Consider the following 24,328-nt stretch of genomic DNA (forward strand, 5'->3'; position numbering starts at 1 on the left):
GTTTGGGCTGATCATAAAATCAATGATCCCTTCTAGTTCCTTTCTCCAAACCACCCAGAGCCTATGCAAGCAAAACTGCAACAGGAATAGCTAGTGACCTGTCCCCACTTGACTCTTGAACAGACTTTCTGATGCATTCTCTGCTCTAGAAGAGATTTTACAATAGGGTTGAGGCAATCCAGACAAAGGCAATGGAGGGAAAGCTGACAATGTCACCACCCATTTTTGATCTTTTTGACAGTTCATATATTTTAAACCTCACCTACCAAAACTGTCAATTCAATCTAGGATCCCTCTGAAGATGTGATTGGAACCAGACAGCTCTATGGTAATTCTATCATCATTAAGCAGTTCTATAGCACTTTAGAATGTCAAAGCACTTTATGACTGCGCTTATTAATTTTTCCGCATAACAATGCCAGAAGGCAGTCCAACAGTCTGAGCAAGACTGTCAGAAGCGTGATGAAGAGAAAATGGACCCTGAGGAGAAGCTAGATCAGGACTTAGCCAAGAAGAAGCAACACAGGTCAGATTACCAACCCTGAGCTTGGGAAATGGCATCCTATAACTCCCAGAGACGCAACTTCCCTGGCCAGGGGCAATGAAGGAAGTCAACCAAGTCACCAACTCAGCTTTAGCCTCATACAGCACACGTCATCGACGCTCAAAATGTAATAAAGCAAACACATCCATGCCACCCCAAGCTCCTCTTTGGTCGTAATACAGGTATGTCTAGCTTTAAATTTTTTCTTTAAGTTTAATATTTATAATCTGTGTCCTCTTGTACACTTAGGACATAATTCAATAAACCACTTACTTTAAAAAGGAAGAGGTTTACAAAAGAGTGAATCTTTCATTATTTTTTGAACAATGACTATAATTCTATATTAGTCAAACTACCAATCCAGGGTTTGGGTGAAATAGGTTTTCAGTCCGTGAAAGTAGGAAAGAAGAAAGTAACGGAACGGAAAGGGAAGGGAAGGGAAGGAAAGGAAGCAGTAAGGAGAGAAGGAGAAAAGAAAAGAACAAGGAAATCAAACAAAAAGTCTTTTTGGAAAACTCGATTTTTAACATAGTTCATTGTGACAGTAAACGGAGAGAGCAAACAAAAACATCGCCCTAGTCCTATCTCGATTAGACTGAAAGAATACAGTGTTTACTAAGAACCAAATCAGGAGAGATTTCCTTAATTACAATTTTTTTGAGCTCATAAATAGGGCACCTGAAAGGGAAGAAAACATTTTTTTTTTAAAGAGCAAAGAAAGAACTGTAGTTGACAGCTCTTCTTTAATTTAATCACCGTGACTATCATTAGCAATGGACCTCTAGAATTCAACATGATTGCTGGTCCTGCAATTACTCTCTTTCCACTTCTCATCTCTGCTGCACCTGCCAGCACAATACTGCATGAGCAGGAGAGGACTGGCTTCCTGCAACACACCTACTGGGCCTGAAGGGCCCTAGCATGCCTTTGGGGAAAAGGTAGGTGTCCACTGGAAATAAGGGATGCCTTTGTCCTTTGAGTAAAGAACCCACGTTAGAGACTCTATCAGTTCTTTCTGGGAAATTCCATACTCACGTGCTTATTGTTAACAGATTATTGGAAAAGGAAATTCCTCACCAAAGACAGGAAACCTCAAGGATGCTCAATAAAACATGCTCCTGGAGAGTGGGCTTCAACGAAAGACTCTGTATAGAGATCATTTAAAACATGTCGGCTTTGAACATGGACCATTTTACAGGACAAAATAAAAGAGGATTGGAAGGCAGGACTGGGGCTAGAGCAGAGGGCGTGCCACCCCACACAGACAAGAATCTATAGGGACGGAAATAGAGCCAATTGTGCGCCCCAGTGGCAGATGACATGGCATTCTTGTCACCAGCTCTCTCCTGGCACTTATTAGAAGAACTGAGAGGACCAAGGCCTCTCTGAATCTGTTAGAAAACACCAGGACAGTCTTGATGAGGCTAAAATAGCCAGACACCCTCTCTGTGAGACGGCAAGTGACAGGTGAAGCTGAGGGACTCTCAACTTTGTTCCTTCACCTTCTGCCCTTCAAGTGCCCATGCGAACCAGCTCTTCTCTTGTATTTTTGGAAACCCCGGAAGAGTTTTCTCAGGTTTGTGTAAAGGGGGAAATATGATTGATGGAATCACCATTTCTCAGAAAAGTCAGCATCAAAGAGTTTGCTAAAACCATTTCTCAGAGAACCAAGATGCACTAGGCTTTAGGAGGAGCTAGGTTCTTGGTCCTGTGAGCCATCCTTAACATGGAGGCTGATGCTTGTCTGTCTTTCTAGAATACCAAAATGGCTCTTGGTTGCCCAGGGAGGGTGGGCAGCGAAGGTATGCAAAGGCTCATGTTATTAAAAAACAAACAAACAAACAAACAAAAACAAGTTATTTCAGACTGCTCAAAATGCTCATGTAGTCGTGAGTCCCATCTTTTGTCTGAGAGTGATTCTATTGAGAAGTACTGGTCGGATTTCACAGCTGTTGTGCAGGCGAGCTTCCACTGGAATCTGCAGGGAGGGAGCCTTTTAGGAAAACTGCAGCCTCGGGCAGGGAGATTTCTGGAAGGATACCAAAAAAGCCTACCCATTAAAACCTTTGCAGTGGTAGAATTCCATTTTTTAAAATAAATTATACTAGGTACCAGCAAGGTTAATCTTTTTTAAGACATCAGAAATAATTCCTAATGGAAATTCTAAAGTACATACACACATCCACGCACAGATATTCTCTACTAATGTAAGAGAGACAAGTTAGACCAGAAATATAAATAGGGGTATAGCACAATCTCCAATAAATTTCTCATAATATTTAATATGAACGTTTCATCCAGTTTAGGTATCATCTAATTATAAGGTTGGTAAAGCTTCAGGGAAACTATGAGATGGAGTTCAGAATCACATTTCCTTTTCCTTATAAAGTGTGTATTTGGTTTATTTTCAAATTTGCTGTTGCTCGGCATTCTTGTAAATTAAGCTGTCACCCATCAGCAACTGAAGTCACCTGATAGGTGCTGTAATGTTTAGCTGGGAGATAGGCAAACCTCTGGAGGTCCCATTTCTGATTAACTCTCTTAGTTCAGGCAGTTCTCAGCATTGCCCTAAATGTTTTTTAATTCTGGCTATCTTCCCTAGGAATCTCATTAGTATTAGCTATCGGGCTTTGCTCCATGAAACCTGTCTGGCCTCTGCCCATTCCCCTGTGCTCCTCATCAAAAGTGCCAGCATCATTGCCTTTTCTTCTTTCCCTGTTTGCTGAGTAGGGGAGTGGGTAGAAGGGATAGGGATCAGGTCTTTTTTTTTTTTTTTTTAAGATTTCATTTATTTATTCATGAGAGACACAGAGAGAGAGAGAGGCAGAGACACAGGCAGAGGGAGAAACAGGCTCCCTATGGGGAGCCCCATGCGGGACTCGATCCCAGGACCCCAGGGTCACGCCCTGAGCTGAAGGCAGACGCTCCACCGCTGAGCCCCCAGGTGTCCCCGGGACCAGTTTCTTAATAAGCTACAGCAAAGCACACAGACCACAGTAACCCAGGGTTCCATGCAAATACCCTTCTTTGCTCTTACACTTAGTATGCATTAGAATCAGAACTGGAATTACTAAAAATCAAAATGATCGTGTGATTAGTGATGAAGATAATGATAAGCAACCTTTTACTTTTACAAATAGTACCATGTTCGATACAGTGCAAAGTCACTTTTAAAATCCTCACAACAAGCAAAACTTGAATTTCCGCAGTTAGTAGTGCTCATTTTATCAATTTAAATAAATAAGAAAATAAAGAAGTAAAGCAAGCAAGCAAGAAGCAAACAAGCTATGTGTAGTCCAGGGAAGTATTTGTGTAAGGATAAATGCATTCCTTCCTTGCTTTTCTTCTCTTCCTCTCTCACTCCTTCTCTACCTCCTCCCTTCCACATACTTGTATTGAGGAACAACTACACTCGATGGTGCTATGGGCGAAATCTGCAGAGATGACCGTGGTGTTGGCTCTCCCTTCAAAGATGTGCAATCAGTTGAGTGACAACGCCTCAGCGCACCAAGATACAACACATGATGCTAGCATAAGGGTATTAGAAATTGTCAAGGAGCACCAAAGGAGGGGGACTTCATTTTCACTGGGGTATTGGGAAAGCTTCAGAGAGGAGGTGACACTTGAGTTGGGCTTTAAACGCCAACTAGAATTTAATCTGCCAGAGGGAAAAAAAAGGACATTCCAGGCAGCAGGAAAAGCAAGAGCAGCCCCGTTAAGAAATCACCAGAGGTGTGGATTTGCTGTTTCACACCTCAATCTACACTCATACCAGGGATTTGTTTACAGGACAGTCAACGAGGGTGAGATGGTTTAGGTTAAGTTGGGATCAGATCAGGTTAGCATTTGGGAACCGCACCAAGGAACTTGGCTTCTATCCTCCACGCACCTCTAGGTTCTTCAAAGAAGCATGGCAAAAGATGCGCGCTCTAGAAGCCCAGCTCTGGCAGCAGATGGAGACTGGCGCGGCGCACTGGCTGAGCTCTGATGCTATTATGCTAGTCCAGGCCCGGGAAGCCGAGGGTTAGCCCAAGAGAGCCTGACCAGAGAAGAGAGGAGAGGAGCCAGCGAGAACACAGGTCTCCGTAGACTGCATCGGACTCCTACACGGTTGAGGTGAAGGAAGGGGAGTCAGGTGAACCCATGGCTTCAAGCTTGGGCATGTGTTTGTGCAGGGATAGCTGGAGGGAGACTGAGCTATGCGGAAGTGTACTGGAGATGGCAAAAGCAGAGGGGGGCCGGAGAACCACCGCTTCCCACCCCTTCATGAGGCCCCAGAGAATCTTCATAGGGAACACTAGATTAACTCTATGTTTGACGAGCCCATTAAATACAGCACTGAGTTCAAAAAGTAGGAAGAATCTGGCAAGCAGACAAAATAATAGGCGAGGAAGCCAAATTAAGAATCTACCTTGATTCAAAGCCATGTTGGATTTTTAAAAATCCACAATAGTAATAGGATATAATGAAGATTTAAGCTTTAAATATAACCTAATACCCATCTAATTAGGGTAATAAAACACAAGGAGTGCTGTGCCATCAATATGCTAATGTAACTCAACCTATCACCTTCCTTTCTCATGCTATTTGGAAGCTTGTCCAGTGATGGGACAGGCTAGTGGGGAGACTGGAATGGAAGTGCACAGCTGGGGCATGAGAATGCTTAAGTTGGAACGTCGTCACCCCTCTTGCCAGCAAAGGGGATTTGATGGTGTTTTATAGGGCAGGTTAGAGTATGGCACGGAAAGGGGATTCCTTCATTCCTTCCTGGTCTCGTTAGGAAAGAGAGGCTCCCTCCAGCCAAGGTTTCATTTGCGTCTCTTTGATTATCCTTTTCTCTACTTTTAACCTGAGATGGAAAACATTTTTTTTTTAAAAGAAGATAAACAGGTGGGACTAGATGAAAATCTGAAACTTTTGTAACAAAGTCAAAAGACAAATAAAAGATCTGTTGGAAAAAGAGAGAGACTTACAAAGAAGAGGCCATACATGAAAAAAAAAAAAAAAAGAATAGAACTCTTGCAACTCAAAAAAGAAGTGATTAATAAACGAATAAAAATGTGCGACGGATTATTCACAGAACAAGTACAAATGGCGAGGTGACAGGAAACCATGTTCATACTCAGCAGTGGTGGGAAACAGAAATCGCACAGCTTGCTGCTCCCCGCTTAGCGACGGGGCGGACACTTTCAAGGCGGAGACCACCTAGGGCCGCAAGGAAAGAACACTCCCAGTGTGTATTTTATAAAACTGAGATGCCCGTACAGTTTTTGTCTACATCCTGCTTTTCTTATTCCGCAGTGCCCCTTGGAAATCCCTCCAAATTATCTGGCCTAGTTTGAGCTTATTCTCTTAGAAGCTGCATACGTTCTAGGCTGTAAGTATAACCTCATTCATCCTTCCGCTTCCTGTTGGGCAGGAGGCTGGGCACGGGTGACAGGAGGATGGACCTCAGCCGTCCTGAGGGGGAGCCACCCCCGGGGACCACCCCACGCCCCCCATCCAGCAGTGGGTCGGCGCGTACGGCACCCCCAGCAGAGGATCAGCTCGGTTGTTGTGTTTGTTACACATGTGTAGAAAGCAGAGCGTGTTTTTATTTGTCCCGTGTCTACAAGAGAAATGATGGTGTGGTTTCCTACCCGCTGCAGGTATTTTGAATCCATCTTGGGAAACAACATGTCTAGTTGGCTAATTATTGAATAATCCAGGCCTGTCACTCGAATGCTGTGATCCTAGGCCCCACCGGGCAGAACAACTGATGTAAGCCCACAGTCCAGAGTTTCCAGGGCCGCTGTCTCTCTGGACCGGCCTGCCCTCCCTCGGAGGACACCTTAATAAGGCTTTGCTCTGCTTCACCTTCATGTCGCTGCCCTGTAATTCTTCACAGTGAAAAGAACAGAGGCTTCTCTCCGTTTCCATCTCACTTTCCATAACATACCTACTGGTGGACATTATTATTATTCTTTTGCTAGCAAAGCTATAAAGCCTAAATCATAAATATATATTGTTAATCATATTGCTTTTATTTTTAATGGGACAGCTTTCTCGGTCTTCCAAGATTCAGGATTACTGGGAGCAATCCTAGTATTATACATGTATTTTCAGATTTATTTATTTATTTATTTATTTATTTATTTATTTATTTATTTACTTACTTTATACATGTATTTTCAGTTTTATTTATTTATTTATTTATTTATTTATTTATTTATTTATTGTATTTTCAGTTTTAAAAGAAGTTGCTGAGTACAGCACGAGGTGAAAAGCACAAGCCAAAGAGCTCGGCTGCCCGGGCTCCATCCTGGCTTAGCCATGAACTTCGGGCAAGTTATTGAAACTCTCCGTGGTCAGCTTCCTCATCTGTAACTCTGGAGTATGACAATACTGTCCTCATAGAATTTTTTACAGTGATTAAGTGAGTTCATATCTACAACTAATGCACTTGGATTAACGTATATTTAACTATAGGTGCATAATGTGTATATAATATCCATTGACATATGTACCGTGACCTTAGCCGTGATCATTCCTTAGAGAAAAGACACTGGAGACTATAACAGAAACTCATTTTATGATCTTATTTTTCATTGTGTACGCCTCTGGTGGCGTGTGGGATGATTTTATGTGGTATATATCTGAGTTTATTTTCTTTTGCTTTTCTATGATGTTGTCTTAGTGTCATTCATTTATTACAATTAGAACACAGATACTGTTTTATTCGCTTACAGCAGTAAGAAAAATTCCTTTAAAAATAAATGTTCAAAAAAATAAATAAAAAAAATGTGAAAAAAATTAAAATAAATGTGAAAAAAATTTAAAAATGTGAAAAAATTAATAGCTCTCAATTAGCGAATAGCAAGCATGTTGAGAAAGGTCACGTATCGATATGGAAGAGTGGGAGGCTCGGGAATGGCTGAGGTTTGGGAACGACTGATATTCTATAGGATTAGTTTGCATTGCTTCAACTCTTCCCCATACCTTGGTTGTGAAATAGTCCTGTGGGTAAATCCTATTAACTAGCACCTACATGAAGTGGGTTCTATCCAGTGGTAGGCTGGTAAACCAGTGCTCTGAAAAAAAGAAAAAAAAAAAGAAAAAGAAAAAGAAAAAGGGAAGGAAGCTCTGATTTGTACTGTTTGCTGATTTTTCTCCGAGTAAATACTCCCACTAGGGCCAATTTGAAGTTGCCAAAGATTTAAACCGGGCCACACAATCCCTGAATATCTAACAATCAGCTCCTCGCACGCTGATCTGTGACGGCTCCGAACCACCACCGTCCTACTTAACTCCTCAAGTGGAGATTCTGGTAACCCAAGTGGACAGAGCCAGGCACTAAAATAGCATCCGACGTTGTGTCCCTGTGGGTTGTATTTCTGTGTTGAGGATGGACGATCTGAAACGTGTGCGAGAGGCGGCGGGTCTGAGCGGGGCCCAGCGGCCTAGGAACAAGCCAGGCGCCCAGAGGGACGGGCACGAGCCCTGGGACAGGAAGCGGGGGCGACGGGCCACGGCTGCCGAGGGGCACCTCTCTGCTGTGTGGCACCTGCAACCTGCCCCGCGAGCGCGCTCCGGTCCCCGGAGCCCCCCCAAACCCGCTGCCCCTGGGCCAGGCCGGAGCTCCTTCCACGCCTACCGGCCTCCCTGCTCATGCCCAGGCTAGGAGAGCTGCCCGCCCCCACCATCGGGGAATGGGCGACTGCACAAGCAGCTTCTAGAACGAGCAGGATTAAGGTCCCCTCTTGTTTGAGGACAGAGCAGAAACTGCAGTTCTGTTGCTGCGAGTGCTTTTCCCAGAGGCCACCCCCCGCCGCCCAGACGGCAGGAGAACTGGGCTTGGAACCCGGGTCCCCCTCGGGGTCCCCTCTTCCCCGGGACCACCCTCTGCTGGTGACCGTGCCTCCCACCCCTCACGGCCCGGAGGCTGTCGCGGAGCGCAAACTCGGGGCGGGGGCTCCTCCTCCTGTCTTCTTCCTACCTGCCTCACTCTTTCCTCCTTCCCCTTCCTCCGGGAGATCGGTGCCGCCAAACACCTCTGGGGTAGCTTCTGGAACATACGAGGCCGGGCCTCTCCAGCCCACTGATCTCTGGACGAGCCCACTGGCCCTCAGGGTCGCTCCAGGTGTGAATCGGGGGCGACTGAGAAAGCCCGCGGTCGAAAGCCGCTGGTGGCCCAGGTGGCTCAGCTGGCCCCGCTGCCCTGGTGTCTCGGGGGCAGGCCCGCCACCAGCAGCCTCTCCCCGGGTCCTCATGCCTTAGCTCACACTAGCAGGGACCCGGGCACCCAGGGTAAAGACGACGAGAACCTGGCACGGCCCGCTGGCCCCGGGCCCTGCCGTTTGAACAACATCCAGCTTTGAAAGGCCACACACGTCACAGTCCGTATAGAACGACAAAGATCCTCTTATTTCCGTGAATGGGGCCCGGAGGAAATGAGCGAGCGAGCGATCTGAGGAGGGGAACTGGCTCCCTACGGCGGGCCCTACACACAGGCATCTTGTTCCAGGCCTTGAGAACCGGCGGCTCCGGGGTGAGGGTGGGAACTGGGGTTCTCGCCTGCGGGCCTACGAGTCACAGGCACAACTCCCTTTTCTTCACGGCCGGCAGCGACAGTAAACTCATTGTCACTTTTTTTTTTTTTAAGATTTTATTTATTTATTAGAGAGAGAGCGAGAGAGCACAGCGAGAAGAGCACACAGGAGAGGGAGAAGCAGACAGCCAGACATGGGGCTCGACCCGAGGACCCTGGGGCCGTAACCCGAGCACACGGCAGACGCGTCCCCGACCAAGCCGCCCTGGTGCCCCCGTCATTGCCACTTGGGGTGAGAAGGCCCAGCAGGTGCACAAGGATCCAGCTTCTGCAGGCCGTCCCGAGAAGGTAACAGGGGCCCAGTGAGCATGAACCTTGGGGTGTAGTTGCTTCATCACCCCCGTCGGAGATTAGGGTTGCCAGACACTGCTCTGGAGATGCGCTGGACAGGGTGGGTGGAGATTTCTGGAAAGATTTCCACTGAGTCCTTCTGAGGCACACGCACCCCTCGCCCGGCCCACGCCCCTCACGCACACAGTTCTGGGGATCTGGGGTCTGCCCGATGTGGCCCGGTGATGCCAGGAGCCCCAGCAGCAGAGGGACCCCCGTGCCGCGAGACCCCGTGGCCCTGCCCCGCCAGCCCGGCTCCCCAGGGGCTTCCGGGAATGCTCACTAGGCATCTACTCTGCATGTCAGGAAAAAGCTGCCGGGGAACCAGGAGGGCCTGCCAGGCTTTGGATTTGAAATCAGGCTAATCCATTGGAAACCTCCAAGGCCTGGGCAGAAGTAATGTAAAAATTAAATTAAAATAGCACAAAATCTGTCTCCCTGGCTCTCAGACAACCTCACCTTGGGCTTCAAATGTTAGAGCGGATAAAATCACAATTAGACATGATCCAATCTTTCCCATCCCTCTCTTCTTTATCAATAGGGAAACTGAGGCCCAGTGTGATGGGAAAACCCATTCAGGGTCCCAGGGACAGGAAAAAGAAGCGCCCCGCTATGTCTCTGCTCTTTAAACAGTCTTGTACGCTAGACCTGGTTCCAAGTCCTTTTCAAGTACTCCCATATTTAATTCTCAATGCAGATTTGTGGGATCACATAATTAATGTCATCATCACCTTCTCTAAGTTTCCAAAAGTAGAAACTGACACAGAGAGGAGAGAGATGCAGGCATTTCCTCAAGGTCACAGAGGGTGTGACTGAAACAGGCTTGGAGCTGAACCCCAGGGGCTTCCGCCCGGAGGGGCTCCCCCCGGCTGCTGGCTGGACAAGGCTACAGAGCCGGGGTTTCTCACCGCGACCAGGCTGCCAGGCCGGAACTCCGAATTTCCTCCTAGGATACCCTACCGTTCAGTCAAGGTGAGCTTTTAGGGTCTGAGACGCGAGAACACCGAAGGGAATAAAAACCCATGCATTTCCGTCCCAGCGCAAGTGTCTCTCTCTGTCGTTGACCCCTGAGCAGCACGGGGCTGGGGCACCGGCGCATCCCCACCCCCCGTCCAAACCTTGCCCTCCCCAGGAACCTAAGTATGAGAGCCTCCCGTCCACTGTAGGCCTTGCTGATGAGAGACGCCACCGAGTAACAGGATTAACACCTACTTTGTATGTTTATATTCCACGCTGTAGTCTTTTTTTTTTAAGATTTTATTTATTTATTCATGAGAGACACACGGAGAGAGGCAGAGACACAGGCAGAGGGAGAAGCAGGCTCCATGCAGGGAGCCCAACGTGGGACTCGATTCCAGGACCCCGGGGTCACACCCTGGGCTAAAGGCAGGCACTCCCCTCCACACTCTAGTCTTACAACAAAGTAAATTACTGAAAAGAAAATGGTATTTTTCTTAATCTCTTATGATTTTTCTTATAAGAGCGGAGCCGAGGTTAAGCGTCTGCCTGCAGCTCAGGTCAGGTCATGACCCAGGAATCCTGGGATCGAGCCCTGCATCAGGCTCCTGCTCATCGGGGCGTCTGCTTCTCCCTCATCCTGGCCCCTCCTGTTGTGCGCTCGCTTTCTCTCGCTCTCTTTCAAATTAATAAATAGAATCTTCAGAAAAAGAAGATCATAAGAGAAAACACATTTATAGCACTCTACTGCATTTTTTGAAAAAAAAAAAAAAAAAACACCCGTATACAAGTGAATCTGCACAGTACAAAGCTGTGTTGCTCAAGGGTCAATTGTATTTGGTAGAAACACGCTGATTCGCCTCGATTTTTGATGTAGAAGTGAGATAAGAAAGTACAAAGGGAATAATGCTTTTTTTTTAAATGAGAATTACATTTAAAAATTAGAATATTAATTATTAAGCCACATTTATGTTGCCTGAGAGGAAACCGTAATATAAGGGCAGTTGGGGACGAGATGGCCAAGTCAATTCTTTATGCCCTGGGAACTTTCCCTGAATGCATACTAATAAATTAGTTATTAGTCACTTATTAAACATTTAATCAACTTATTATTATTTATTAAGCACCTTCTTAGTTCTAGAAAGACAGTTGTGAACCTAACAAAGTCCCTATCTTCATAGAGCTTACATTTTAATTAAAAAGATAACAGCCAACGAGCAAAAAAGAGAAGAGGTCATATGTTGGCCAATGACAGATCCAGGGAAAGGCCACGGGGCGGAGGGTACGGATCCACCAGGTGCGCCGGCGGGAGCTCGAGTCGTCTGCAGGAGAGGGTCCAGGGCAGGACTTCCGAGGCCCAGCGTGGACGCGCACGAGCCCGGGCGCAGGAGGCCAGTGGGGCCAGGGCCGCGTGGGTGAAGGCGCAGGCGAAGGCACAGGCGGCCCCACGGGAAAGCTCGTGCAGTGCGGACGGAGCGACGGCCTGGAGCTCGCATCTCGGGCTTTTGCTAGGGCTGACACGGGAGGCCGAGGATTGGGACGGCCCAGCTTCCACCTGGACGGGCTGGAGGCTGGGGACGGGCAGGGGCAACCGAGGCATGGGAGGCCTGGGCCAGGTGGTCACAGTGGGGACAGTGACGAGGGATCACGGTCGAAATAGGCGCTGCCGCTGGGCCACGAGGGTCTGCTGCAGGAGCGGCATGGGGTCAGACTGAGCCAGAGGCGGGGTGACTGAGAGCCGGGTCTGCGGCCACTCGGGCCCAGATCCAGGTGCCAAGAGCGCACCTGGAGCGGGGATGCTCTGCTCCCCTGAACTCCCCTGCCTCACCGACCGGAAGGTTTCCTTGCTCCTCCACGATTCAGTGCGCGGTCTCTTCCACGACAGACTAAGAAGGAAAGAGGAGGAATAGAGAAGACGGAGCGCAGAGTCGGGAGGCCTTCCCGCCAGGTGACTTGTTACCTTTCACGGCTGACGCCCAGCCGCAGGGGCCCTGGCGCCCAGCACACTCGGCTTAGCGTTCGGCCCTTGGGCCGCTCTCACCTGCTGCCGGCAAGGCAAGGGCGCCGACAGGTCACCGGGGGGAGCCGCAGGCCGGAGCGGCTAAATGTGCTGCAGGACGCAGGATGCGGGGCCCCGCTTTAGGGTGAGGTCAGCCCAGCTCTGACTGCCCGTGGCCCTCTGAACGCAAAAGGAATGTTCCTTCCCATTCCTGAAACGCCCTCCCTGGGCCCCTCCATGGTGGGGGCTTCCCGCAGCTCTCCCTTGCTTGACAATCTGTGAGGTCTGACCTTGCCCTACGTCTTCTGCGCTGTTTTCTTGTTGGAAACATTTTGGCAACTGGATACGAGCTCGAAGCGTGGCATCTCGGTCTATGCTCAGGCTAGTAACATCCCCGCAAAAAGTCATGGGGGCTACAGCATGGGCCGCATCGGTCTCCACCTGTTCGGAAGCCTCTAGGCACAAGCACTGCCTCCCCGGTGGTGCCTTCTGGGAGAGCTGCATTCTCACTGCTTGTGCACTGTCGCATCTTCAATGTCTGGAGAGTAGGATGCAACAGGTGCACAATACATGAGAGGGATGATGATGGAGGGACGGATGGGAAGTGCGGGGAGGAAGAGCAGGAGAGAATACGTTTTTCTGGGTCTCGTCTGTAGCAGTCGTATACCCCCAGCGGCCCCATGAAGTCCCGGGACCCCAGGATCACGCCCTGAGCCACAGGCAGACGCTCCACCACTGAGCCACCTGGTGCCCCACCGTCATGCATTTTAAATGCTTAGAAACATTCTTGGGCATGGATGCACCCACCAAACATTAGCAATCATTCTCAGCTTGCAGAGCACAGCATCCTGGCTAGTACAGGGGAGAAAAGGAACAGGAAACCTGGAGATGCCCGGAAACCTGGTGAGATACACTTAGCATCTCGCAGGCAGTCCTTTGACTCCCGTCACTCATGGGAATCAGATACTAGGTCCATTCTACAGAGGGAAGAACTGAGGCTCCATGAGGCAAGTCGTCCTGCCTGAAATCACACACCTGCCGAGCGGGCACGGATGTACACCTGGAAATCCTTTCACCATGGGCACTGCCTCATTTGCCAACTTCTGAATATCTTTACAAATGTTCCGGGGATTCCCATCCAGTTCTTAGCAGCACGCTCCCTTGATGTACTTCCAGCTGAGGATTATATGGGGATATCTTGACTACAGAGTAGCAACAGGGTCATTCCAGCCAAGGGACCCTACTGTGGAGCCCCTGAGAAGCGCATTTCATGCTCAAAGGCAGACTTGCCCCAAAGGAGGGTGTCTAGCAGCAGAAAGTGGCTCGTCGTTAGCCGACACCACCTGTAGTTCAACGACGTCTCGGAGAAATGCCTTGATACAGACCTGGGGAGGACACCTTGAGATCCTAGTGTAAGAGAGAGAGGGGATGCCCGGTTTATAGTTCCCACAAACCAATAATCCAACTGGGGAGGTGGTCGCGTGGTGCAGGATGCATGGAGTCTGAAATGAAGGGGGCACCTTGTTGGGTCTTAGAAACGTCCCCCGATGTAAGTGACTCCACCCCGGAAAGGGACTTCTTGGAAATGTAAATGTTAGGAGACAAAGCCACCTATTTGACAGAGACTTCTTCAGGGATTTAAAGATTCATATAAGGCAGAAGACGCTCCCGTCGTTACTGCCGCCCTGGATCATGACCCGTATTTCTGTGAGGGGCGGGGGTGGAGGCTTTATGTCTAATGACCGATGAGGCTCACGTCGCTAATGCACAAGGAGCTGACGACGCGCTTGAGGACAGAGTAGGGGCTTTCGGGTCTTCATGAGGCACAAGAGAGAAAGATCTCCCCGGGGAAGAGAAGCCAGAAATACATAAAAGCGCATATTTCCTTTTTATTTCTCACACGGATACCAAAATCGGACTTGCATTCTAGACTTGGTGCTCCCCAAAGTGCACGTGGAGTCACTTTGTGAAAGTTCTACACGATTCGGCCTGGGCAGACGCGGCCACAGTTCCATCACACGGCTGTCCTCAAACACGCAAGATGCCCTGACACAGAACAGAGACACTGTCTTATCTCGTTTTCTCCCCCAGAATCTGAAAGCGACAACAGTGAAAGAAAAATTCCGCTGAAAATTAGTATTTATTTATACTGAAGAATAGAGTGAAAAATTCACGGCTGGGGCTGTTGAGAATGGAAGGTGGGGGACGCTGGAAGTTAGGGTAGTAAGAGGAATAGGGGTCAATGTAAAGACCACGGCCAGGCGACAGCTGAAGGGAAGTAGCCCCCCAAGGAAGCACCGAGGCTGAGGAAGAAGAACTCCCCAGGGATGGAAACACCGCCTTGCAAATGCTCGCACGCGGGACGACGGGAGGCTATCGTTTCACGAACAAAGGCGCGTTCTCACCTCCCGGACTTGATGAGGCTGACAAACAATCAGAACCATTCTCAGTGAATTCTCAGGAGGGAGGTGTTCTGAAGGCTTCCGATGTCTCCTAGGCGAGCACCTGAGAGCCCCCACACCCCACCCCCCCGCGCACCCAGCACAGGTGTGTGGGTCCCCGGCACGGGGGGCTTTCCCCTGCTCGGTGTCGACCGAACCAAGAGCTACCCCCCCGACGCCCCCGACGCCCTTCCCGCCCCAGCCCACCCGCAGCCCCTCCACCCCCCTGCCCCGGGCACTGCGGGCGAACCCCCCCCCCGCTAGAGCCGACCACTAACCAAGGCCCAGACAGCAAGTGTGGAACCACACTCGGGGACAAGTGCCGGCCTCAGATTTCCCGACTCTGAAATCAAGGTGATAGGAACTCCTTCCTAACCTAATTCACAGGCCCTTTGCAAATCAACAGAAAAAAAGAAAAAATGCAGGCGGCAGCTCTTTATAAACATGTGCGCGACTCTACCACTGTCATCCATACATCATGATTAATTATTAAAGAGTGCATAGAAATCCAGTGACCGGAGAACTCTGAGGAGGTAGGATTCCAATGTTCGCTTCGAGTAATAGACCCTTTAGGCTAATTAGACGTCAGAATGCTTTTGCTTCCTTTGTAGGTTTAAGCGCTTATCTTCGTTTCACGCGGGAGGGGAGTAGAGCTTGGGGATACGCACCTGCCCGGGATCCCAGGCCCCCCCCCACCCCGGAGCTCCAAGGCTCCAGCCCAGGCCTGCTCTTTGCCACCGTCCGCTGGAGGAAGCCCACAAGGGCAATGCAGCGGCAGACGAGTGACGGGACGTCAGAGAACTCTCTGGAAGAGATACGGAGCACAGGCGGTCCTGTAGCCGGGAGTAGCGAAGGTAGAGAGGATGCTCCTGAGGTGGAGGAAAGGAGGGCGGCCCAGCTCCCCAACGTCCTCATCTTGCTGCTGCTGCTACCCAACCCCCCACCGCCACCCCCCACCCGGGTCGCAGGCCGCACGCAGTAGGCCTGGGCGTCCGTTCGCCCTTCTCCATCTCTGCCACCGCCGCCTTCTGTCTCCTGTCTTTCTAGAAAATGCAACATCAGGGGACAGGGCTGGATATTTACTGTTACTTTCTTCTCTGAAAACAAGCAGGGGGAGCAAAGCCCTCACCATTAATTGCTTCTGACAAGTACTGAGGTCGTCAGAGCCTGGAGAGCTGGTGACAGCAGGGCCTGATCATCCAAGGAACCCAGGTGGGGAGGAGGGAAGCTGCCTCCGGTCCTGCACAGGGACCCAACTGCCAGGCAGTGGGGTGAGCGCCCCTCCTCCGCGGGAGGGAAGCAGGCTGCACACCAGGGAGCTGCCGGCACCCAGCCTGGAGGGCAGAGGGTGTGCGAGGGCCAGACTGTGGGCCGGGCACCGGGACAAGCTGCTGCTGTAGAGCCACAGAGCCGGGGGGAATGTGCCGGAAGCAATCAGGGCTGTTGAGAAGCAAGAGACTTAGTGGCACATCCCTCTGCCAATCGGCTCACAGGGCTTCGCAGGCATCAGATAATTAGTCCCAACAAGTTCACTGTGAATAAAGTATTAATAGACCTCCACTTACCAACCGGGTAGGGAGTGGGGCAGCATGAGGCGGCCCGGCCAGGGATCAAAATAGCAACCTCACAGCAGCGCCAGCAAGAAAAAGAGAGCCAAGAAATGAGACATCAAATCCCAAGTGGGAGTAACCGGTCCAAAGCCTTTCAGTCCAAACCAACAGAACCAACATACAAACAGATGTACGAACCTTCATGCAAGCCCTACAGGGCTTAGGGGGGCAGCCATGGGCCCCCAGCGATCCCCGGCTGCTGCGCCCTGGCCCCCCGGCCCCACTCACCTAAACTGAGCTTCCAACTATTTGAAGGCCTCGTTCTCTTGCTCGTTTCACTCTTTCAAACCAACGGCTCCTTCCGGGATGAGCCCTCACCAACCTCCGTGACCCTAAGTTTCTATGACCAATTTTGGCCTATCCTCTGGGGCTTCCCTTGGATGCTCCCTCCATCTGGGTCATAGGCGCCCCCCAACACGCCGCTCTTTCCCACCACGCTCCGTCTCACCGTGTTGCCACTGTCTACTGGTACCTCCCACTAAAATGGGCGAGCAGGAGCCCTCGTCTGTGGGGCCCAACAGTTTATCCTGAGAACAATGCCTGGCCCATACCGGGATCTCGATAAATGCGTGTTGAGTATCTCACTGGAGACACACTCCTTGCCTTAAGGAAGCCTTCAGCGGAGTGAGACAGACACACACAGTCCAAGGGAAGGAGAAGGGGTTGAGCATCAAGTAGGAACAGAGTCAGCAAGCTCTGACATGGCAAACCCGGGCGTTGCGGTGAAGGCCCTGCACATGCCACCGCTTCGGAGTTGAGTCCAGTTCCAACAGATTCTTTCGTGCTAGAGAGCTTCCCCAGGTGTCGGGGTGGGCGACATGCGTCCATGGGGAGCCCCCTTTCCACCCCCATCCCAGAGATTTGCTCGTCAGTTTGGGGCAGATAAAGACCATCCGGATTCATCTACCCCGTCCTCTGTCTTGAAGGCGGAACTATGACTCTGCACCTCGCGCAGATAAAGAATGGTTTGTTTCCCCAGAGAGACTGCTCCGTGTGACGGAGAGGACGTCCGCGGCGATGGAATGCAGTATGCTGGAGAGAGCATACGTTTTGGAATGAAAATGACCTTGGCTCCAGTCCCAGCTCTGCGATTTCCTAGCGGTGTGATTTGGACCAAGCTGGAGTCTCTCTGAGCCCTACCCTTAGCATCGCCGGCAAGCTGTGTAGACAGTATCGCATTGTAGGCTTGGGCCTCACTGATTCTTGTCCATGGCATATGAAGAAGGATTCCATACCCTGTGTCCACCACCTTCTAGCTGTGCGCTCCTAAGAAGGTTGTCTGGTCACTCTGAGCGTCAGGTCACTCTGTCGTCATCTGTAAGATGGGACCATCGAATCTCCTTGCGCACACGGCGTAGAGGCTCAATGAGGTCATATACTAAGGTTAGTTGGTACGTGCATCATAACAGAAGACAAGCAGAAGCCTTTACCATTTCTTTGTTATATCGGTTATAGAAAATTGTCAGATATTTTTTGGCCCTGATCACGGTAAAATGTAACTTTTTTTTAAGAGAGATTTTATTTATTTATTCATGAGAGACAGAGACAGAGGCAGAGACACAGGCGGAGGGAGAAGCAGGCTCCATGCAGGGAGCCTGATGCAGGCCTCGATCCCAGGACCCCGGGGTCACGCCCTGGGCTGAAGGCAGACGCTCAACTGCTGAGCCACCCAGACGTCCCAAAACATAACTGTTTCCTGCCTTTTATCTTCCTCTCTAGTCCATCCGATAGATATATTTTCTTTTGCACAATCTGCAGCATCTACGCCCACGAATTCAATAATGCTGTGGCATTTCCCTTGATTATGTCCCGTCCTGCCTCTCTTTCCTAGTCCAACCAAGAATTTCCAACAAACCCTTTAGGCTGGAGTAGGGCTCCGGCCTAAAGACCATCCTATATTTAAGGGCACTTCTTAAACTGATTTTTCTGTCTTGAAATTAAGTTAGAAATGCAATCACCAAGCAGTTCGATAAAAACACTTCTCTTTCCAGTCAACCGATTGTGTTCTGATGCAGAACCTCTCATAAACTGAAAGGGGCATTTCCCTAAACATTCAGACTTTGTTCCGTACGAGAATATTAGGTCGTTAACATAAAATTGGTCTATTCAGCCTTCTGAGGCTTCTTTACAGAGGAGACGGCTGATTTCCTTTTTTAGATCCAAGTACATTAAAGTTCACAATTAATTTAGATAACACCATATGAGCTGATAGTAAAATGTCTAGCAATTAAATAATGAATGTGAGGCAGCCACAGTCATCAGAGATATCAGAATACACCTTTATTATAATGATGTAAAATCAGTGTGTTTTCAGATGATTTAATTATAGATCGACAGGAAAAAGTGCAAAACCGTAGATTAACAATTTTTAGGTACCGCATATATTAAAAACTGTTTCCAAAACTATGATTAGTATTGAGGTTAAATTCACCATCTCTGTAACAGAGGATTTGTAGATTCCAAATATAATAACTTAGCATGAATGGAGATAGAGGAGCTAGGAGTACGATATGGGTAGATAATCGCTCCTTTCGCACGAAATGAGGTGAAGCTGGCTAAGCAGTGCATGCATTTCTCGAAAGGCAGATTTTACCACCAAGCTGTTTAGGCCTTGGGGTAGAAAATGTTGGTCCCAAGGACTTGCATCGAATGAAAATGCAGAATCAACTGGCACCGTGTTTTGTTCGTACAATCTAGGGGGCACCCCTTAGGCACCTCTCACGTGTGCTCTGGGCCAGCTGGCGGCTCCCGGGAACCCACAACGCCCTGCCTTTTCCTAGAGACACTGAGATCCACAGGCTCAGATGCAAGTCTGAAACCAATAAAGACCCATGAGTTCCTCGGCTTGGAAACTCCTCTTTGTGTCTCATTTACCGGGGAAGAGAGACAGCGTTGAACAAGAACACTCACGAACGTGGCATTTTCAGTGATCCCATAAAATCCCATGGGGATTGGTCTATCCCAAACTGGAATTCCCTGGGTGGGAGGAGAGGGAGGTGGGACGAAACTGGGACACACACATTCTGCAGACAGTAGCTGTATGTGATTCTCAACAGGGAGGAGAGACGCTTTGCAGAAAACGTCAGAGCCACAGGCGTTTTCGCCCAGAGGAAGATAGCGCAGTTGGCTTGGGAGCTCCTGGCCTTCATGCTCACCGACGTGCTAACACTCCATTTCCCACAGGCCAGTGCGGTTTGTCACATTGCTATCGACGTGATTCTCTTTAATCGTTTTTTTCCCTTAATGATAGTTTAAAAAAACACACACACAAAGAAACTGAATTTCCTGTAAGCCCACCTGCTATCAGTTTTAGGCAGTGGCAAAAACTCACATGAACAGGCTAAACATGGAGCACGTGGGGGCTGAATTCCGTATCAGAAGTAGACTTCACCGTCCATATGCACAAAGAACAGCAAATCATCCCTCTAACGAGGGAAGCTTGGTTGGTGAGATTACCTCTTTGTAAGAGGAAGAAGAATATCCTATCATTTACCAAGGAGGAGAGCATTGTACAAGGGTCTGGGTAAACCTTAGCAGCCCTGCAGGAAAGTTCTGCATGAGAATGAAAGGAAGGAACAAAAGGAAAATACCTCCAAGAGGTGTGATCTTATACATTCTATTTTGGTAGCTAGATAACGAGGAGGCATAACAAAAATACGGGAAAGCTTAAGTAAAAGATGAGGCTCGGGAGCTCCTGCATGCAGACATTCAAATCTAATTCTCACATCTTAGTCTGTGGTCCTTTCAATGTAGAGGCGCTAAGAATGACAGCAAAGACAGCAAGAACAGAATTCTTGTTACCTTGTGATTTTTGTGCTTAATTTCAGGGTTTTGTTTGTTTGTTTGGTTGGTTGGTTTTGTTTTTCGGTGAGCTCTTTTGGTCGGATTGATTAATTGATCAGCAGAAAATAGAAAGCAAACCGGTTCTCTTAGACCCGTTTGGCGTGTTGTGGGAGGTGTGATGTTCTCAAGGCGTTTTCCACGCGGCCTCGCACTATGAGCATTAGCTAGATGGGGACTTGGGCCACTGGAGAACTTAAAAATATTACATAGTCAATGAAAAGAAAAGAATTTTTCCTTATCTTAAAAATGAGAGGCCTAGACCAATGTTACCGCAAGTCCCTCCAGGGTCTGAAATTCTATGTCTCTCTGATTCCTGGAGACAGATTGTAAGGAGCATTTCAGGAGGGAAATACCAAATACCAATGACATACTTTTGTCTCCCACTTAGCACAGACACCTGGTATTTGTTTATTGTGTGCATTTCCACAACACTTTCTGATTTAATTCAATACGGAGTTTTCCTGGCTGAGAGGCCGAGGACACTCCAAGCAGCTAGTTTAATGGTTCGCATTTCATCGAGGAGGGGCAGGGGCGCACAGAATTTCAGACAGCCAAGGAAAGGAAGGAGAACACCACCCCCAATTCAAAGGGTCCCGTTTATCCTGACATTGTCAAAAGTGTGATGCATTCCAAGTGTGGGGTCATAGGTCTGAGGTTGTGTCCAGGACGCCCCAAGTGCCCTTGGCACAGGCCCCATGGTGCCACCACCTTTGCAGGGGAAGCCGAGGAGGCCCAGATTGATCACCAGAGGAAAGCGCCGGGAGGAAGCGTCGGGCCTGCGGGATCCTAGGGCACATCCGTGTGTTCAAGGCCGGGCTACCTGTTGAAGCTGACACCCCGATGTGGCACACAGCCCGGGTCTGGAAGTGGGGTGCCCTGCTCCAACGTGGTAGATGGGGAACGGCGCTTGCAGCCTGCAATGCCTGAACCTGCCACTTTCTTACCACGAGACTTTAAGCGAGTTGAATATGTTTTCTGCGTTGAAACTTCCTAACGTGTGAAACAAGGGAGTGATGATGGGCACCTCAAGATGTTTTGGGGAGACTAGAGAGGACGATAGATGTATGGTCACTTGGCATCCCTGAGCCTGGGACAGAGTCTGAGCTCCCAGTGAATAGCAGTCCTCCCGAACCATCCTTAAGGTTTTATGGAATGACACACACAGACACACACATGCACACGCACACACACATACAGGGCAGACTCTGCAGGTCTCAACACCTGGAGCTTCCACGTTGACGGCCACTGCCTGCACGTGAACTGAAAACACGAAGGTCGGTGGGCCCTCAACATGCTAGAGAAAAACTTTTAGGAGGACTGGATGGTAGGCAGATAGGATGTCATCAGAAACTGAACCTTCGGGGTTGTTGCCGCTAGGACTAACATTCTCCGCCCTGCGCAGTATGACCACACTACGGAAATGTTCCAGAAACTCTTACGGATGTAAGATGGCCATCGGGGCTACACCTCACGTGAGGCGAGTGCACACTGATATACTTTCTGGAATCCGGAATGGCTTCCTCAGTCATTGGCTTGTGTATGATCCACTCTACTGAACTAGGTGAGCGCTCCCCATGCGCCGGGCAGCCCCCTGCCCGCGGGGGATGTCGGGAGGAAAGCACAAACCTAGCTCCATAGTGTGACGTGTTTGGGTTGGACCCCCCCACCGCCCCGCCCCGTGCACCCCCAGCTGCCTGCAGACTGTGATGTTCATCTGGGGACAGGGTCTTTGAGCCCAGGGCCCCTCCCAAGGGCAGAGTGCTGCTTCCTAGCAAGTCCCTCCCTGCATTAACACTCCGATCTATTGCTTCACCTCTTCTTAGATGCTCTTGTCTCTCAGCTCTTACACCGCTTGCTGGGATATTTAGGATCAGTGATAAATGGCAAGTTGAAGTGCTCTATAAAGCAGCTGTAGGGCATCTGAACTGAAAAAGAAAAGGTGGAAGATAAAGCAATTTGCTAGTAGAGTAACAAGAAAAGATCTAACAGCCCAGAACATCATGCAAATTGCAGTTATTTCTTATCAGACAGTATTGTATAGGATTATTGACTAACTGAAATATGTCGCTTCCAGCTCCATGAAGTGGTATAGTGATGAGGCGTACATCAGAATGTGGGTTTTCCATATACAGAACTCTGCTTTTATCCAGAACTCCTGGGGGCACCCGGGAGGCCCTGTCGATTGAGCGTCCAACTCTTGATTTCGGCTCAGGTCATGATCTCAGGGTTGTGGGATCCAGCCCTGCGCCCGGCTTGGTGCTCAGTGCAGAGGCTGCTTGAGAAATTCTCTCTCCCTCTCCCTCTGCCCCTCCCTGCTGTGCGTTCTCTCTCTCTCTCTCAAGAAAAGAAGAAACAAAAAAAGAAAGAAAAAGAAAGAAAGAAGGAAAGTCTTTAAACAGTACTCCCTGTCGTGGAATTGTCTGTGTGCTTCTGACTCCGCCCCCAGGGTCACACGACAGGCTGGGCCATCTCTCTTCAGCCAAGCAGGGAAATGCTGGGGTGCAGAGTGGAAGTCGAGAGAAAGGATGCCGGGAGCTGGGGGTGGCTTGCAGGAGTGGCAGGTAAGCCAGGTCTGAACATGCAGGATCACACGCCCAGAACACACATTTCTTATTTTACCAAACTCACAAATATACATCGATTTGTTCCCTTCCACGGCCTCAATGCATTTCTTGTTAAAAAACAAAACAAAACAAAACAAAACATCTCCTCGTGAAAGCCTTTGACAAAATAGCCAGGCACAAAGGAACGAGTGGGACACGGAGAAGCCAAGTCTCGATAAAGTGGTGAGTTGGCAGGGGGTGGAGGAAATGTTATCGCTTCCACTCCTTGTTGGAAAATTAAGGGCCTTCCTTTAAATCAAAATTTCCCTTTGCTCTTAATACGACGACAGTCTAGAACACTCGGTCTGCTGCTGAGATAGTGGCTTCTCGCTGGGCTAGGATTATTCAAGAGCCCTGCGTTTAAGCTCAGACAGCTGCCAGGGGTTTCAAGGAGGGCTCGACGGAGCAAGAGCTGCAAGCGGCTATTGCCACGCAAGGAAATCAAGTTTGTTGACTTTCGTGACCATCCTTTTTATGTTACTCTAGGTGTTGTCACCGAGCAGACTCAAGCCAGCACCTTCTCTCAGGCAACTAAGTGAACAGGAAGATTGGGGAGGGGTTAAAAGGGAAGAAAGAGTCCTAAGAACAAGCTGGAAAAAAGAACAGGCCTCTGGACTCTGGAGGGACTTGGAAGGTGGTACGAGTGGTGCAGGTGAGCAAGCGTAGACACCCGAGAGCAAGCCCGGGCGGCGGGGACCTGCGGGTCAGCCCCCCACCTACCAAACCCGACCTGCAGGTCCTTCCGAGGCCTCAGGAGCTGAGAACTGCTCCTCACACGCGCCTCAGTGTTCCGTCTCATGAAGCCTCTCCATGCAAGGCCGAGATTGTAGTAACGTGAGGACTTATGTTTTTTCCCTTGCAGACCTGGAGTTCGGAAGACAGAATTGGGGTCTGTGTGTGTGCGTCTGTGTGTGTGTATTTTGCAGAAACTTAAAAAAAAAATTAATTAGTAAAAGTTCTTCTTGGGCTTTAAATAATTCCTCAAGGGAGCTGCTAAGGCAGAAGCCAGAGAGAGATGGTCTCCCTCCTTCTGTAGGAAGAGGGATCCCGTTTCCATAAAAATAGGACCACTTACCCTTCCTGGAGGCCCTGACAGCCTCAGGAGTACTGGGTTGTGTAGGGGGAAATGGGCAGTCCCACTGCAAGCTGAGCTTTCTCAGCATAAATGGAATATTCCGAGAAGGGACAATCTTATGAGTGTGAAATTGTAAGACCACGGGTGAGATCCACAATACACGTAAGTACCATCTTTACTTCTTCCACGTATCAGGTCTTCAAAAAGCACACACTAAAATTAATAGGATTTTAACTGCTACCTACGTGATATCCAAACACCTATAAGACACTCTTATACGCAGAAAGACACACTCAAAGCCATATTCAGATCCAAAGAAAGTTTACGCTCCCCTATGCG

The 24,328-nt window shown here is 49.3% G+C and overlaps 1 protein-coding gene and 2 long non-coding RNA genes across 4 annotated transcripts in view; 1 reads left to right on the top strand and 2 right to left on the bottom strand.

The window, feature by feature from the left end:
• Window positions 1-24,328, bottom strand: part of OPCML (opioid binding protein/cell adhesion molecule like) — a 1,082,947-nt gene that overhangs the window by 827,632 nt on the left and 230,987 nt on the right. The window lies entirely within an intron of this gene.
• LOC140631259 (uncharacterized) overlaps window positions 911-24,328 on the bottom strand; it is a 43,349-nt gene continuing 19,931 nt past the window's right edge. The window contains exons 2-3 of the long non-coding RNA XR_012028899.1: window positions 22,125-22,236; window positions 911-2,573 (exon numbers count right to left, since the gene is read on the bottom strand). This is a non-coding gene — a long non-coding RNA (uncharacterized lncRNA). The remainder of the gene's footprint in view (window positions 2,574-22,124; window positions 22,237-24,328) is intronic.
• Window positions 11,278-23,377, top strand: LOC140631256 (uncharacterized). 2 transcript variants are annotated; one of them, XR_012028894.1, is made up of 3 exons: window positions 11,278-15,391; window positions 15,470-17,851; window positions 19,166-23,377. It is a non-coding gene; the product is annotated as an uncharacterized lncRNA (long non-coding RNA). The 2 variants fall into 2 exon arrangements; XR_012028895.1 differs by having other exon boundaries at window positions 11,942-15,391; window positions 17,448-17,851.

Source organism: Canis lupus, chromosome 3, assembly GCF_048164855.1.
Source record: "Canis lupus baileyi chromosome 3, mCanLup2.hap1, whole genome shotgun sequence".
NCBI classification, from domain to species: Eukaryota; Metazoa; Chordata; class Mammalia; order Carnivora; family Canidae; genus Canis; species Canis lupus.